Here is an 18,000-nt window from a genome sequence, read left to right on the forward strand (position 1 = left end):
TGGTTCATCGACCCTGTCTACAAAATGTAAGAAATGTATTGTCTTTTCTTGTGTATTTTTTTACCAGGTTATTTGAGCGTAACATTTTTTTTCTTTTATATTGGATCAGTGTATATCATGTTTGTTTAATTTCTTTAAATGGACTTTGACATCCCATATCTTATAACTTGCAGAACTACATTCCTTTACTCGGGTCATTGTTTTAAGATTTTTTTTTTAACATTATAAAACCCTTCCCTTAGAGAAGTCACATACAATATTTTGTATTATTACCATATGTACACAGTAATCCCCTATGAGATTAGGTTAACACCCATCTAAAAAACTAGTTTTTGCAGTTTTAATATTGTTTAAAGGGACAGTCTACACTAGTTTTGCATAACCAACACAGTTATATTCATACTATTTTTACCTATGTGATTATCTTGTATCTAAGCCTCTGAAAACTGCCCTTTATTTCAGTTCTTTTGACAGACTTGCATTTTAGCCAATCAGTGCTGGCTCCTAGGAACTCCATGTGCGTGAGCACTGTGTTATCTATATGAAAAACATGAACTAACACCCTCTAGTGGTGAAAAACTGTCAAAATGCCCTGAGATAAGAGGCGGCCTTCAAGGGCTTAGAAATTAGCATATAAACCTCCTAGGTTTAGCTTTCAACTAAGGATACCAAGACAACAAAGCAAAATTGGTGATAGAAGTAAATTGTTTAAAATTACACGCCCTATCTGAATCATGAAAGTTTGTTTTAGTCTAGACTGTCCCTTTAATCCAGGGTCACAAAATCATGTTTACTTGGTCGCGATTTGTGTGTGATGTTACATGAGTTTGTGTGGTGTGTGTTTGACAGTGTGTGTGTGTGTTGTATGAGAGTGTGTATTACCTTTTACAATACTTTCATGTTTGACCACAATCAGGAGAAAAGCATGCACACATTTTAGTCACTTTGTCAAAAATTGCAGCTATCTTATATATTATGTCATAATTTTTTTAGACCAAGCATAAAAATTGGGTCACCAAGGTATGTGGTATCATTGTACTGGGTCTTGGGGAAAAAAAGAACCCTGGTTTAATTTTCAAATCACACACCACTATGCAATAAAAAGTGATGAAATGTAATACGTATTACTATCTGAACAAAAGAGGTTGATAAATATCTGGACTAATTTAGCAGTGCAGTATAAGTGGTTGGCCCTGCGACAAAGTTGCACATTATGTGGATGTTTGTGGGAGCTATTTAGGAGTTCTTTGTTTTTACTTTGTAATATCTGCACATTAATTGATTGGTGGAGGAGGCAGTTGGATAGAACTGCCAAACTGTGGCTTTTACAAAACCCTCATTGGTTTAAATTATGTACAAGAGTATTTGATTTATTTGCAAGAATGTCATAAGAATTATGTGAATAAATTATGTAGATTAACATACTGACACAGTAATACATTAAGAGGCATATGCTTGTTTTTATTTAGATGACAGTTGTTCAGAGAATGAAGATACCGATTCTGCTTTTTTTAACCGTCTTATTCGCCTGCAGATGGAAATGTATTTCTTCCATACTAGAAGCACTGGCAACGCTTGTTTAAAATAAAGGGTGAAAATAAGCAAAAACCCTATTTGAAACGGCCTGCATCTTCAAAGCAAATTACGCGTTTCTGACTAGATAAGATGTTTCTTTACATATTATGTCTGTGAGAAACATTTTGTGTAAAGTAGGTCACCAATCTCGTTATCCTTTGACTGAAGGATCTTATGTTTGAAGAATGAACAAGTCTTTCATTCTAAGACAACAGAGGTGAAGTGAGATGAAGTGAATGGGCTTTTTTTGCCAGCAATAATGTGTCACTGACAAGTTGTGTGGGCTTAGGTATTGATACAACTGATATATGGTAATTTATAAAACAGTAGCCAGTAAGTCTTAATTAAATAGAAAAAAAGACAGCACATGCAATAATAATTGCAGTGAAAACCTATTTTTATTCTGGATTTTAAATTAGAGGCATCCAAAAAAAAAAATCCATGGTAAGCAAAATAATTAAATTCAGAGTTTTGTTCACATGCAGTTCCTTGTCTCATGGGGAGAGGTTCAATATATAATTTGCAAATTCTTTCAATACATTTTTCTTTCTGAACAGAAACATTTATAAAATAAGGTGAAAAATGTATGAAAGGAAAGTGTATATACCTCATACTGTCTTGCGTTGTTTTTTTTAAAGGGACATAATACTCATATGCTAAATCACTTGAAACTGATGCAGTATAACTGTAAAAAGCTGACAGGAAAATATCACCTGAGCATCTCTATGTAAAAAAGAAAGATATTTTACCTCACAATTTCCTCATCTCAGCAGAGTAAGTTCTGTGTAAAAAGTTATACTCGGCTGCTGCCCAGCTGCAGGTAAAAAAAAATAAAAAAAATGAAGAAATGAAGAGCAGCCAATCAGCATCAACAGTGCTGAGGTCATGAACTCTTTTACTGTGATCAACCACTGTTCACGGGTCTCTTTGTGTAAGTGTGGCATTTGTTCTCTGCTGCTGTTGGTTCTACACAAGAAAAGCAAAACAAAATGTAAATGTCAGTAAAAGAGGCAATAATTTAATTAAAGTGATGGTAAACTCTCCCCTTTTTAAAAATCAGATCCTGAATGTATGTGATATTTTAGATGGAGTTTAATTCATCAGTAGTAATGAAGATGCACAATAAGTTACTTTTTAATATAGATATGAAATTCAAATACCCTGCACACCACTGCCCATTTCAAAAGTAAATGTTTCTGTGAGCTAACGGTTTGAATTGTTCTCCAATCAGAACTCTAGCTACAACAAAAGTACCATATGGGGAGAGCACTGATTGGACAACAATTCAAATTGTAAGCTCACAGAAAATTTGTCTTTTGAAGTGGGCAGTTGTAGCGCATCTTCACTACAACTGATGAAATAAACTCCATCTAAAATATCAATAACATTCCGGATGTGATTTTAAAAAGGGGAGGGTTTACCATCACTTTAACAATCACTTAATGTTGCAACGAGGCAATAATCCCAAACATTCAGGTCTTCTAGCCTCTACGTCCCCTTATTGTAATGCATCTGTCCAGACTGCTCTGTACAGGTGCTTTGTATACCAGCATAACCAGAGGGACAGCTGGCAGACCTCCCGACCTGTCACAAACTATCAAGATACGGGATGGGTGGAAGGTATGCAACACTGCACTTGAGGCCTATGTGTGTATGGGAGTGAGACACTTCTGGAACTGACTCATTTACTGTCAGACAGAAAGCACATAAACAGCACTTTAAGCCACATCACCCCTTTACAGGCCCTGCTATCACTTTTGCAAGGGGATGTAAATGCAAAATGAATATGTATATATCCGTTATATTTACATATACATTACCAGACAGCCAACTGAAACACAACACTGTATAAATAAAAACTGGAAAACTAACAACCCTAGAAATGCCACGAAAATGTTTAGTTATATGAAACAACTTTGCAACACACTTTCATTATTTATTTTGCCATATGTTCATATAATTTAGCTCTAAATATTGAGGAACTTAAAATGCACCTTGCTGACTTCTTGAGACTAACCCTGCTACATATCTTTCCCTAACTGGCTTTAGCTGATAACATCTGCTAAACAAAATACTTTATACTAACCTTGGCTAGCCTTGTTGTCAGCAGACTAAAGCTCAGATTGGCTCATCCAAATAAGCTAAATGGTGGGCAGGGTTTGGCTATTGATAAACAATTGCAGTGAAAAGGATATTAATTTGTTTTAAGAACGTTTTTAAATTTGGCTGATATGTAATTCTACAGCAATACAGAAAGGTGTTAGCTGTCCCTTTAAGAATAGAAGGGTGAAGCTACAATATTGTGGGCCACTGGGTATTTAACTGCTTTGCTTGATGGCAATTCTGGGCCTTTTTGAGTGTAGATTCAAGGTAGTCATCAAATACAAAAACATAATTTATGCTTACCTGATAAATTTATTTCTCTTGTAGTGTATCCAGTCCACGGATCATCCATTACTTGTGGGATACTCTCCTTCCCAACAGGAAGTTGCAAGAGGATCACCCACAGCAGAGCTGCTATATAGCTCCTCCCCTCACTGCCATATCCAGTCATTCGACCAAAACAAGACGAGAAAGGAGAAACCATAGGGTGCAGTGGTGACTGTAGTTTAATTAAAATTTAGACCTGCCTTAAAAGGACAGGGCGGGCCGTGGACTGGATACACTACAAGAGAAATAAATTTATCAGGTAAGCATAAATTATGTTTTCTCTTGTTAAGTGTATCCAGTACACGGATCATCCATTACTTGTGGGATACCAATACCAAAGCTAAAGTACACGGATGATGGGAGGCACAAGGCAGGAACTTAAACGGAAGGAACCACTGCCTGTAGAACCTTTCTCCCAAAAACAGCCTCCGAAGAAGCAAAAGTGTCAAATTTGTAAAATTTTGAAAAGGTGTGAAGCGAAGACCAAGTCGCAGCCTTGCAAATCTGTTCAACAGAGGCCTCATTTTTAAAAGCCTCAAGTGGAAGCCACAGCTCTAGTAGAATGAGCTGTAATCCTTTCAGGGGGCTGCTGTCCAACAGTCTTATAGGCTAAGCGTATTATCCTCCAAAGCCAAAAGGAGAGAGAGGTTGCCGAAGCTTTTTGACCTCTCCTCTGTCCAGAGTAAACAACAAACAGGGCAGATGTTTGAAGAAAATCTTTAGTAGCCTGTAAGTAAAACTTCAAGGCACGGACTACGTCCAGATTATGCAAAAGACGTTCCTTCTTTGAAGAAGGATTAGGACACAATGATGGAACAACGATCTCTTGATTGATATTCCTGTTAGAAACCACCTTAGGTAAAAACCCAGGTTTGGTACGCAGAACTACCTTGTCTAAATGAAAAATCAGATAAGGAGAATCACAATGTAAGGCAGATAACTCAGAGACTCTTCGAGCCGAGGAAATAGCCATCAAAAACAGAACTTTCCAAGATAAAAGTTTAATATCAATGGAATGAAGGGGTTCAAACGAAACTTCCTGAAGAACTTTAAGAACCAAGTTTAAGCTCCACGAGGGAGCAACAGTTTTAAACACAGGCTTAATCCTAACCAAAGCCTGAAAAAATGCCTTGACGTCTGGAACTTCTGCCAGACGCTTGTGCAAAAGAATAGACAGAGCAGAGATCTGTCCTTTTAAAGAACTAGCTGATAAGCCTTTGTCCAAACCCTCTTGGAGAAAGGACAATATCCTAGGAATCCTAACCTTACTCCATGAGTAACTCTTGGATTCACACCAATAAAGATATATACGCCATATCTTATGGTAGATTTTCCTGGTGACAGGCTTCCAAGCCTGTATTAAGGTATCAATAACTGACTCGGAGAAGCCACGCCTTGATAGAATCATGCGTTCAATCTCCATGCAGTCAGTCTCAGAGAAATTAGATTTGGATGATTGAAAGGACCTTGTATTAGAAGGTCCTGCCTCAGAGGCAGAGTCCATGGTGGAAGAGATGACATGTCCACTAGGTCTGCATACCAGGTCCTGCGTGGCCACGCAGGCGCTATCAGAATCACTGATGCTCTCTCCTGTTTGAGTTTGGCAATCAGTCGAGGGAGCAGAGGAAACGGTGGAAACACATAGGCCAAGTTGAAGAACCAAGGAGCTGCTAGAGCATCTATCAGCGTTGCACCCGGGTCCCTGGACCTTGATCTGTAACAAGGAAGCTTGGCGTTCTGGTGAGATGCCATGAGATCCAGTTCTGGTTTGCCCCAACGATGGACCAGTTGAGCAAACACCTCCGGATGGAGTTCCCACTCCCCCGGATGAAAAGTCTGACGACTAAGAAAATCCGCCTCCCAGTTCTCTACGCCTAGGATGTGGATCGCTGACAGGTAGCAAGAGTGAGACTCTGCCCAGCGAATTATCTTTGAGACTTCTAACATCGCTAGGGAACTCCTGGTTCCCCCTTGATGGTTGATGTAAGCCACAGTCGTGATGTTGTCCGACTGAAATCTGATGAACCTCAGTGTTGCTAACTGAGGCCAAGCTAGAAGAGCCTTGAATATTGCTCTTAACTCCAGAATATTTATTGGGAGGAGTTTCTCCTCCTTAATCCACGATCCCTGAGCCTTCAGGGAGTTCCAGACTGCGCCCCAACCTAGAAGGCTGGCATCTGTTGTTACAATCGTCCAATCTGGCCTGCGAAAGGTCATACCCTTGGACAGATGGACCCGAGAAAGCCACCAGAGAAGAGAATCTCTGGTCTCTTGATCCAGATTTAGTAGAGGGGACAAATCTCAGTAATCCCCATTCCACTGACTTAGCATGCATAATTGCAGCGGTCTGAGATGCAGGCGCGCAAATGGCACTATGTCCATTGCCGCTACCATTAAGCCGATTACTTCCATGCACTGAGCAACTGACGGGCGTGGAATGTAATGAAGGACACGGCAAACATTTAGAAGTTTTGATAACCTGGACTCCGTCAGGTAAATTTTCATCTCTACAGAATCTATAAGAGTCCCTAGGAAGGAGACTCTTGTGAGTGGTGATAGAGAACTCTTTTCAACGTTCACTTTCCACCCATGCGACCTCAGAAATGCCAGAACTATCTCTGTATGAGACTTGGCAATTTGAAAGCTTGACGCCTGTCGTCTAGATATGGAGCCACCGCTATGCCTCGCAGTCTTAGAACCGCCAGAAGTGAGGCCAGAACCTTTGTAAAAATTCTCAGGGCAGTGGCCAACCCGAAGGGAAGAGCTACAAATTGGTAATGCCTGTCTAGAAAGGCAAACCTTAGGAACCGATGATGATCTTTGTGAATCGGTATGTGAAGGTAGGCATCCTTTAAGTCCACTGTGGTCATGTACTGACCCTCTTGGATCATGAGTAGGATGGTCCGAATAGTTTCCATTTTGAATGATGGAACTCTGAGGAATTTGTTTAAGATCTTTAGATCCAAGATTGGTCTGAAGGTTCCCTCTTTGTTGGGAACCACAAACTGATTTGAATAAAATCCCTGTCCTTGTTCCGTCCGCGGAACTGGATGGATCACTCCCATTACTAGGAGGTCTTGCACACAGTTTAGGAATGCCTCTTTCTTTATCTGGTTTGCTGATAACCTTGAAAGATGAAATCTCCCTTGTGGAGGAGAAGCTTTGAAGTCCAGAAGATATCCCTGAGATATGATCTCCAACGCCCAGGGATCCTGAACATCTCTTGCCCACGCCTGGGCGAAGAGAGAAAGTCTGCCCCCCACTAGATCCATTTCCGGATAGGGGGCCGTTCCTTCATGCTGTCTTGGGGGCAGCAGAAGGCTTTCTGGCCTGCTTGCCCTTGTTCCAGGACTGGTTAGGTTTCCAGGCCTGTCTGGAATGAGCAACAGTTCCCTCTTGTTTTGAAGCGGAGGAAGTTGATGCTGCTCCTGCCTTGAAATTTCGAAAGGCACGAAAATTAGACTGTTTGGCCTTTGATTTGGCCCTGTCCTGAGGAAGGGTATGACCCTTGCCTCCAGTAATGTCAGCAATAATTTCCTTCAAGCCAGGCCCGAATAAGGTCTGCCCCTTGAAAGGAATGTTGAGTAATTTAGACTTTGAAGTCACGTCAGCTGACCAGGATTTAAGCCATAGCGCCCTACGCGCCTGGATGGCGAATCCGGAATTCTTAGCCGTTTGTTTAGTCAAATGAACAATGGCATCAGAAACAAATGAGTTAGCTAGCTTAAGCGTTCTAAGCTTGTCAATAATTTCATTCAATGGAGCTGTCTGGATGGCCTCTTCCAGGGCCTCAAACCAGAATGCCGCCGCAGCAGTGACAGGCGCAATGCATGCTAGGGGCTGTAAAATAAAACCTTGTTGAATAAACATTTTCTTAAGGTAACCCTCCAATTTTTTATCCATTGGATCTGAAAAAGCACAACTGTCCTCAACCGGGATAGTGGTACGCTTTGCTAAAGTAGAAACTGCTCCCTCCACCTTAGGGACCGTCTGCCATAAGTCCCGTGTAGTGGCGTCTATTGGAAACATTTTTCTAAATATAGGAGGTGGGGAAAAGGGCACACCGGGTCTATCCCACTCCTTGCTAATAATTTCTGTAAGCCTTTTAGGTATAGGAAAAACGTCAGTACACACCGGCACCGCATAGTATCTATCCAGCCTACACAATTTCTCTGGAATTGCAACTGTGTTACAGTCATTCAGAGCAGCTAATACCTCCCCAAGCATTACACGGAGGTTCTCAAGCTTAAATTTAAAATTAGAAATCTCTGAATCAGGTTTCCCCGAGTCAGAGATGTCACCCACAGACTGAAGCTCTCCGTCCTCATGTTCTGCATACTTTGACGCAGTATCAGACATGGCTCTAACAGCATTTGCGCGCTCTGTATCTCTCCTAACCCCAGAGCTATCGCGCTTGCCTCTTAATTCAGGCAATCTAGATAATACCTCTGACAGGGTATTATTCATGATTGCAGCCATGTCCTGCAAGGTAATCACTATGGGCGTCCCTGATGTAATTGGCGCCATATTAGCGTGCGTTCCCTGAGCGGGAGGCGAAGGGTCTGACATGTGGGGAGAGTTAGTCGGCATAACTTCCCCCTCGATAGAACCCTCTGGTGATAATTCTTTTATAGATAAAGACTGATCTTTACTGTTTAAGGTGAAATCAATACATTTAGTACACATTCTCCTATGGGGCTCCACCATGGCTTTCAAACATAATGAACAAGTAGGTTCCTCTGTGTCAGACATGTTTAAACAGACTAGCAATGAGACTAGCAAGCTTGGAAAACACTTTAAAACAAGTTTACAAGCAATATATAAAACGTTACTGCGCCTTTAAGAAACACAAATTTTCCCAAATTTTGAAATAACAGTGAAAAAATGCAGTTACACTAACAAAATTTTTACAGTGTATGTAATAAGTTACCTGCGCCTGATCACGCTGTCTAATCACAGCAAGCTCGATCGCGCTACTGAACTAAATGTAGCGCGCTCCTATGTACCAGACCAGAGTGGGAGCACGCTACATTCAGTTCAATAGCACGATCAGGCGCACTGTCTAATCACAAAAAAAGCAAACCGCTTTTGAGAAAGAAGACATGATCAGAACAGCCTGGAGAGGAGACCTGGTAAGTGCAATGGTTAAGGGCTAAAATCTATCAAATATTTTGATTTTTAAAGCTGTCGCTAAAGTAATGTTACATAATTCTGCACTATGTGAAAATTATGTAACAACTTTCCGCCAGCAAACCTTGTGCGTCCCTCTTTTAGTAAATGGAGCCGATGGTGTGTTAAAGTGAATGTGGAGTTAAAAAAAAGACAGGGAGAGACTGAAAGATATGGGGTAAGGGGAAAAAGACATAATTGAGTAGTAAATTGTCTAGCTCACAGTTCTATCTGCCTGCTGGGTCTCACAGTCCCAGAGACCTGAAGCACTGCTAGACATTATCTAACACTCAGAATATACCGAGCTAAATACATTATATTTTCAGTGATTAAGACTGAAAGGGACGTGGAATTCAACATTAAACGTTTACTATTCAGATAAAACTTTCGATTATAATAGACTTTTCAATTTAGTTTTCTTTAAAAACTGGTTTTGTTCTCTTGGTATCCTTTATTGTTCAGCATACCTAGACTTTTCCTGCACCAAAGTCAGCTCCAGATCAGCAATACACTACTGTGAGCTAGCTTGTGATTGGTGGCTATACATCTTTACCACTTTTCATTAGCTCACTAGACGTGTTCAGCTAGTTCCCAGCAATGCATTGCTAACCTGGCGTTGACTTTAGTGCAAGCAGTAGTGCAATAATAAAATGAACACAATAGAGCATTTTCTTTTTGCACTTTTATAATCCTTTTATTATTTTTTTAATCCTAATTATTTATTGTACCATATCTGTTGTCTATCTATGGGTCTCAAAGCTGTAGCAACAGGACTAAATTGGTGTGTTTAGAAGTATTCTTCAAGCTCTCACTGTTTTAATTAGTCCATTTGCAAATTGCTTCTAAAAGCAAACGCTCTTCACTCTTTAATGTTGTACAGAAGTTTAACACAGGTAAGTTATACAAGGTAGGCTAACGCGTTTCTTGCATGCTCACATGCTGTGATACACACAGTAGGTAATGAATCTAAACTTGTATGAGGATAAGAAATGGAGCGGGATGAAACTAGACCAGATCACTAAATATTTGACATAACTTTAGCGGTGGTGAATATTTATAATTAACCATATTTTTAAAATATTTTTAACTTGTTAACTTGTTTTTTTTTTCTCCTTAGAAAATCTCAGTATGGAAAATGTTACGAGAGAGTACATGGAATTTGAAGGAATGCGAGTGCCATCAGGTGTACATACAGCAGATAGCTTAACCTATGCATGGAAAGAGTTTGAAACACGTGATGATGACGTTTTTAATGTGACATTTCCCAAATCAGGTATTCCATTTTGTTTGCTGCATTTTTATTTCTTTTTTTATTCCCACAAGTACACTTTAGAGGGTCTTGACTGTAAGTTTTGTCAGCAGTGTGTTCATTCTGGTTGGCTGAGCACTTATTGTCACCCAACTCAATAATTGTCACCCAAACGGTATTTTATCAGCCTGACCTATATTTTTAAAGATGGGGCCAAAGTGGAAATTACAATATAACTATGTCATATTGTCCTAGGAACTTCTCATAATTTTGAAGAAAACTATTTTAAAAGAATGCTCATTTTAAATTGATACTAACACATGTATTGTCCATGTAATTAAAAAAAAAGAGAGTGAGAATGCCTACACTAAAAGATATGTTAAAGTTAGGAATGCTTATTTAAAAAAAAAATTCTGTTCGTATTCAGGAGCCTTATATTCCTTTAAACTGTGAGACAATTAAATTTCCTGGGCTGTACAGACTCGGTAGAATTAATTAACTAATATAAAGGTTAATTATTTAATTAGCATTGTAATTGTAATTTTTTTTTAAGTTTATGCTCATCCATAGGGTCTCTTAAAGGGACATTAATCTCAAGAAAACAATCTCCATTTGCACTTTAATATGATTATGTAAAGAGAAATGAAAGTCATTTTTTTTCTTTAACTTTATTTTTCTTAGAAAACTTGTTTAATTTTTATGCCAGGGAAAAATCCCACAAGTCTCTTAACTTCTGCCTTGTGGACCAGCTTTACACATAAATTTCAAAACAGCTTTAATTTTTTTTTCCAAGAGAAGCTTTATTAACAAATAAACAGGTGTACAATAAAGCAAAGATTGTAATATCATCATAAAAATCATTTACAACCATAATTACACAATCTATACTATAATCGCTTTTGTAACATGTCCGTTGCTGTTGCCAGTTGCGCATGCATCCTCAAAGGAATGTTGGCTGCGCGAGGCAGCCAAAATAATTCACCTGGATGCAGTGTAGGCAAACCCGAAGCCTTAATAAAAAAAAACACGCAAACCGCCCGCACTTAATAACTAAAAAAACAAGTAATCGCCCGCAAGAAATAAATAAAAAAGAAAACGCGTAACCGCACGCATGAAGTATAACAAAAAAAAACTAACCTCCCGCACAAAGTATTAACAAACACCTAAACTGCCATCCCTCACATTGCAAAAAAATAAAGTAATTGACCCCTAATCCTCAAATAACATAATTAAAATATTAACTCCTTAACCGCAACCCCCCACATTGCAATAAACCTAATTAATCTATTAACCTCTAAACCGCCAAACTCCTACATCGCAATAAACCTAATTAATATATTAACCCCTACACCGCCAACCCCCCCCCACAATGCAAATAACTCATTTAATTACTAAAAAATAAAAAAGTCTAACATTGCAGAAAAAAATAAACAAAATAATCACAAATATTTTTTTATACCTAATCCCTATGAAAATAAAAAGTCCCCCCAAAATAAAAACACCCCTAATCTAAACTACCAATAGCCCTTAAAATGGCCTTTTGTAGGGCATTGCCCTAAGTTAAACATCTCTTTTACATTTAAAAATTACTAAATCCCCCTAACAGTAAATAAACCCCACCCACCAAACCCCCCAAAATAAAAAAAAAACAATACCAAAAAAAACCTAAACTACCCATTGCCCCTAAAGGGGCATTTGTATGGGCATTGTCCTTAAAAGGGCATTCAGCTCTCTTACTGCCCTTAAAAGGGAAATCGGCTCTTTTACATCCCATTAAATCCCTAATCTTAATAAATAAATAAATAAATAAATAAAAATCCTAACACTAATCCCCAAATAGGTACTCACCGTTCCTGAAGTCAAGCAGAGAAGGTCTTCTTCCAGGTGGCTCCATCATCTTCTATCTTCATCCAGAGCGAAGGCGGCGCGTAGCGGAGGTGTGGAGCTGGCTTCCCCGATGCGTGGATCCTCAGCAGCGGCCCTCAACGGCGGCGGTCCTCGGTGTCAGCGGTCCTCAGCGGCGTGGAGGCTCCTCTTCATGCAATCGTCCTTCGCACACTGAAGATTGAATGCAAGTTACCCCATATTTATTGGGGTACCTTGCATTCCTACTGGCTGAAATTTTGAAATCAGCCAATAGGATGAGAGCTACTGAAATCTTATTGGCTGATTTGAACAGCCAATAGGATTTCAGTAGCTCTCATCCTATTGGCTAATTTCAAAATTTCAGCCAATAGGAATGCAAGGTACCCCAAATTGATTGCGTAACTTTCTTTCAATCTTTAGTGTTCAATAGACATCGGATGAAGAGGACCGCCACTGAGGATCCACACATCGGGGAAGACAGCTCCGCACCTCTGTGCCGCCTTCATTCCGGATGAAGATAGAAGATGATGGAGCCGACTGGAAGAAGACCTTCTCTGCCGTACTTCAGGAACAGTGAGTACCTATTTGGGGCTTAGTCTTAGGCTTTTTTTTATTTTTAGGCAAGGCTTTTTTTTATTTTTTTAATAGGGTTGTTTGGACTGGAAAAGAGCTGAATGCCCATACAAATGCCCCTTTAAGGTCAATGGGTAGTTTATTTTTTTTTATTTTTGGGGTTTAGTGGGTAGGGTTTTTTTACTGTTAGGGGGTAATTGGTCATTTATTTAGGTAAACAAGCTGGCACTACAAAAGCCCTTTTAAGGGATGTTGGTAGTTTAGTATTAGATTAGGGGGTGTTTTTATTTTTGGGGAGATTTTTTTTATAGGGGAAGTAGTTTAGATTTACATTTTTTATTTTGGATAGCTTTGTTTATATTTTTTTTCTGTAATTTTACATTTTTTATTTTGTGTAATTTTAGCTTTGGGGTTTGTAGTTTTTTTTTTTTAAATAGACTGCTCTCTGGGCAGCCTTATCGCCTAGTGAACTAATAAATGAGTTCTTGAGTCAGGCCTGGTATCAGTGCCCAGCAAAGTTGAAAGCATCTCAAGAGAACTACGGACGACCTTGATTGCCCAGGAGTCCCAGAAAATATAATCTCAACCTGAACTTAATACATTTTTGTTTATATTATATAGTTAAACAGTTAAATATAACATATTAACTTAGGCCTAGATTTGGAGTTTTGTTGGTAACGACCCGAAAAACTAACGCTGGCTTTTTTCTGGCCACACCATAAAAATAACTCTGGTATCGAGAGTCCACATAAAGGCTGCGTTAGGCTCCAAAAAAGGAGCGTAGAGCATTTTTAACGCAGCTTCAACTCTCGATACCAGAGTTGCTTACGGACGCGGCCAGCCTCAAAAACGTGCTCGTGCACGATTCTCCCATAGGAAACAATGGGGCTGTTTGAGCTGAAAAAAAACCTAACACCTGCAAAAAAGCCGCGTTCAGCTCCTAACGCAGCCCCATTGTTTGCTATGCGGTAACCCTTCCTACGTCTGCACTTAACACTCTAACATGTACCCCGAGTCTAAACACCCCTATCCTTACACTTATTAACCCTTAATCTGCCGCCCCCGCTATCGCTGACCCCTGCATATTATTTTTAACCCCTAATCTGCCGCTCCGTAAACTGCTGCTACTTACATTATCCCTATGTACCCCTAATCTGGTTCCCTAACATCGCTGACCCCTATATTATATTTATTAACCCCTAATCTGCCCCCCACAACGTCGCCTCCACCTACCTACAATAATTAACCCCTAATCTGCCGACCGGACCTGAGCGCTACTATAATAAAGTTATTAACCCCTAATCCGCCTCACTAACCCTATATTAAATAGTATTAACCCCTAATCTGCCCTCCCTAACATCGCCGACACCTAACTTCAATTATTAACCCCTAATCTGCTGACCGGAGCTCACCGCTATTCTAATAAATGGATTAACCCCTAAAGCTAAATCTAACCCTAACACTAACACCCCCCTAAGTTAAATATAATTTAAATCTAACAAAATAAATTAACTCTTATTAAATAAATTATTCCTATTTAAAGCTAAATACTTACCTGTAAAATAAATCCTAATATAGCTACAATATAAATTATAATTATATTGTAGCTATTTTAGGATTAATATTTATTTTACAGGTAACTTTGTATTTATTTTAACCAGGTACAATAGCTATTAAATAGTTAAGAACTATTTAATAGCTAAAATAGTTAAAATAATTACAAATTTACCTGTAAAATAAATCCTAACCTAAGTTACAATTAAAACTAACACTACAATATCAATAAATTAATTACATAAAATACCTACAATTACCTACAATTAACCTAACACTACACTATCAATAAATTAATTAAACTACCTACAATTAACCTAACACTACACTATCAATAAATTAATTAAATACAATTCCTACAAATAAATACAAATAAATAAACTTGCTAAAGTACAAAAAATAAAAAAGAACTAAGTTACAAAAAATAAAAAAATATCTACAAACATAAGAAAAATATTACAACAATTTTAAACTAATTACACCTACTCTAAGCCCCCTAATAAAACAACAAAGCCCCCCAAAATAAAAAATGCCCTACCCTATTCTAAATTACTAAAGTTAAAAGCTCTTTTACCTTACCAGCCCTGAACAGGGCCCTTTGCGGGGCATGCCCCAAGAAGTTCAGCTCTTTTGCCTGTAAAAAAAAAACATACAATACCCCCCACCAACATTACAACCCACCACCCACATACCCCTAATCTAACCCAAACCCCCCTTAAATAAACCTAACACTAAGCCCCTGAAGATCACCCTACCTTGTCTTCACCTCACCAGATATCACCGATCCGTCCTGGCTCCAAAATCTTCATCCAACCCAAGCGGGGGTTGGCGATCCATCATCCGGTGCCTGAAGAGGTCCAAAAGAGGCTCCAAAGTCTTCATCCTATCCGGGAAGAAGAGGCGATCCGGACCGGCAACCATCTTGATCCAAGCGGCATCTTCTATCTTCATCCGATGACGACCGGCTCCATCCTGAAGACCTCCACCGCGGACCCATCTTCTTCCGGCGACGTCCAACTGCAGAATGACGGTTCCTTTAAGGGACGTCATCCAAGATGGCGTCCCTCGACTTCCGATTGGCTGATAGGATTCTATCAGCCAATCGGAATTAAGGTAGGAATATTCTGATTGGCTGATGGAATCAGCCAATCAGAATCAAGTTCAATCCGATTGGCTGATCCAATCAGCCAATCAGATTGAGCTCGCATTCTATTGGCTGATCGGAACAGCCAATAGAATGCAAGCTCAATCTGATTGGCTGATTGGATCAGCCAATCGGATTGAACTTGATTCTGATTGGCTGATTCCATCAGCCAATCAGAATATTCCTACCTTAATTCCTACCTTAAATCCTATCAGCCAATCGGAAGTCGAGGGACGCCATCTTGGATGACGTCCCTTAAAGGAACCGTCATTCTGCAGTTGGACGTCGCCGGAAGAAGATGGGTCCGCGGTGGAGGTCTTCAGGATGGAGCCGGTCGTCATCGGATGAAGATAGAAGATGCCGCTTGGATCAAGATGGTTGCCGGTCCGGATCGCCTCTTCTTCCCGGATAGGATGAAGACTTTGGAGCCTCTTTTGGACCTCTTCAGGCACCGGATGATGGATCGCCAACCCCCGCTTGGGTTGGATGAAGATTTTGGAGCCAGGACGGATCGGTGATATCTGGTGAGGTGAAGACAAGGTAGGGTGATCTTCAGGGGCTTAGTGTTAGGTTTATTTAAGGGGGGTTTGGGTTAGATTAGGGGTATGTGGGTGGTGGGTTGTAATGTTGGGGGGGGGTATTGTATGTTTTTTTTTTACAGGCAAAAGAGCTGAACTTCTTGGGGCATGCCCCGCAAAGGGCCCTGTTCAGGGCTGGTAAGGTAAAAGAGCTTTTAACTTTAGTAATTTAGAATAGGGTAGGGCATTTTTTATTTTGGGGGGCTTTGTTGTTTTATTAGGGGGCTTAGAGTAGGTGTAATTAGTTTAAAATTGTTGTAATATTTTTCTTATGTTTGTAGATATTTTTTTATTTTTTGTAACTTAGTTCTTTTTTATTTTTTGTACTTTAGCAAGTTTATTTATTTGTAGGAATTGTATTTAATTAATTTATTGATAGTGTAGTGTTAGGTTAATTGTAGGTAATTGTAGGTATTTTATTTAATTAATTTATTGATAGTATAGTGTTAGTTTTAATTGTAACTTAGGTTAGGATTTCTTTTACAGGTAAATTTGTAATTATTTTAACTATTTTAGCTATTAAATAGTTCTTAACTATTTAATAGCTATTGTACCTGGTTAAAATAAATACAAAGTTACCTGTAAAATAAATATTAATCCTAAAATAGCTACAATATAATTATAATTTATATTGTAGCTATATTAGGATTTATTTTACAGGTAAGTATTTAGCTTTAAATAGGAATAATTTATTTAATAAGAGTAAATTAATTTCATTAGATTTAAATTATATTTAACTTAGGGGGGTGTTAGTGTTAGGGTTAGACTTAGCTTTAGGGGTTAATCCATTTATTAGAATAGCGGTGAGCTCCGGTCGGCAGATTAGGGGTTAATAATTGAAGTTAGGTGTCGGCGATGTTAGGGAGGGCAGATTAGGGGTTAATACTATTTATTATAGGGTTAGTGAGACGGATTAGGGGTTAATAACTTTATTATAGTAGCGCTCAGGTCCGCTCGGCAGATTAGGGGTTAATAAGTGTAGGCAGGTGGAGGCGACGTTGTGGGGGGCAGTTTAGGGGTTAATAAATATAATATAGGGGTTGGCGGTGTTAGGGGCAGCAGATTAGGGGTACATAAGGATAACGTAGGTGGCGGCGCTTTGCGGTCGGCAGATTAGGGGTTAATAAGTGTAGGCGACATTGTGGGGGGCAGATTAGGGGTTAATAAATATAATATAGGGGTCGGCGGTGTTAGGGGCAGCAGATTAGGGGTACATAAGGATAACGTAGGTGGCGGCGCTTTGCGGTCGGCAGATTAGGGGTTAATAAGTGTAGGCAGGTGGAGGCGACGTTGTGGGGGGCAGATTAGGGGTTAATAAATATAATATAGGGGTCGGCGGTGTTAGGGGCAGCAGATTAGGGGTACATAAGGATAACATAGGTGGCGGTCGGCAGCTTAGGGGTTAAAAAAATGTATTCGAGTGTCGGCGATGTGGGGGGACCTCGGTTTAGGGGTACATAGGTAGTTTATGGGTGTTAGTGTACTTTAGAGTACAGTAGTTAAGAGCTTTATAAACCGGCGTTAGCCCAGAAAGCTCTTAACTACTGACTTTTTTCCTGCGGCTGGAGTTTTGTCGTTAGATGTCTAACGCTCACTTCAGACACGACTCTAAATACCGGAGTTAGAAAGATCCCATTGAAAAGATAGGATACGCAATTGACGTAAGGGGATCTGCGGTATGGAAAAGTCGCGGCTGAAAAGTGAGCGTTAGACCCTATTTTGAGTGACTCCAAATACCGGCGGTAGCCTAAAACCAGCGTTAGGAGCCTCTAACGCTGGTTTTCACGGCTAACGCCAAACTCTAAATCTAGGCCTTAGATTGTTAGAAGAAACATGAATAATTATGTTGATTTCTTCCTTAA

General features: G+C 39.5%; 1 pseudogene; it reads left to right on the forward strand.

The window, feature by feature from the left end:
* The window catches only part of LOC128638053 (3-beta-hydroxysteroid sulfotransferase-like), a 124,780-nt pseudogene that overhangs the window by 15,310 nt on the left and 91,470 nt on the right, over positions 1-18,000 (forward strand).

This window comes from Bombina bombina, chromosome 8, assembly GCF_027579735.1.
Source record: "Bombina bombina isolate aBomBom1 chromosome 8, aBomBom1.pri, whole genome shotgun sequence".
In the NCBI taxonomy this organism is placed as follows: domain Eukaryota; kingdom Metazoa; phylum Chordata; class Amphibia; order Anura; family Bombinatoridae; genus Bombina; species Bombina bombina.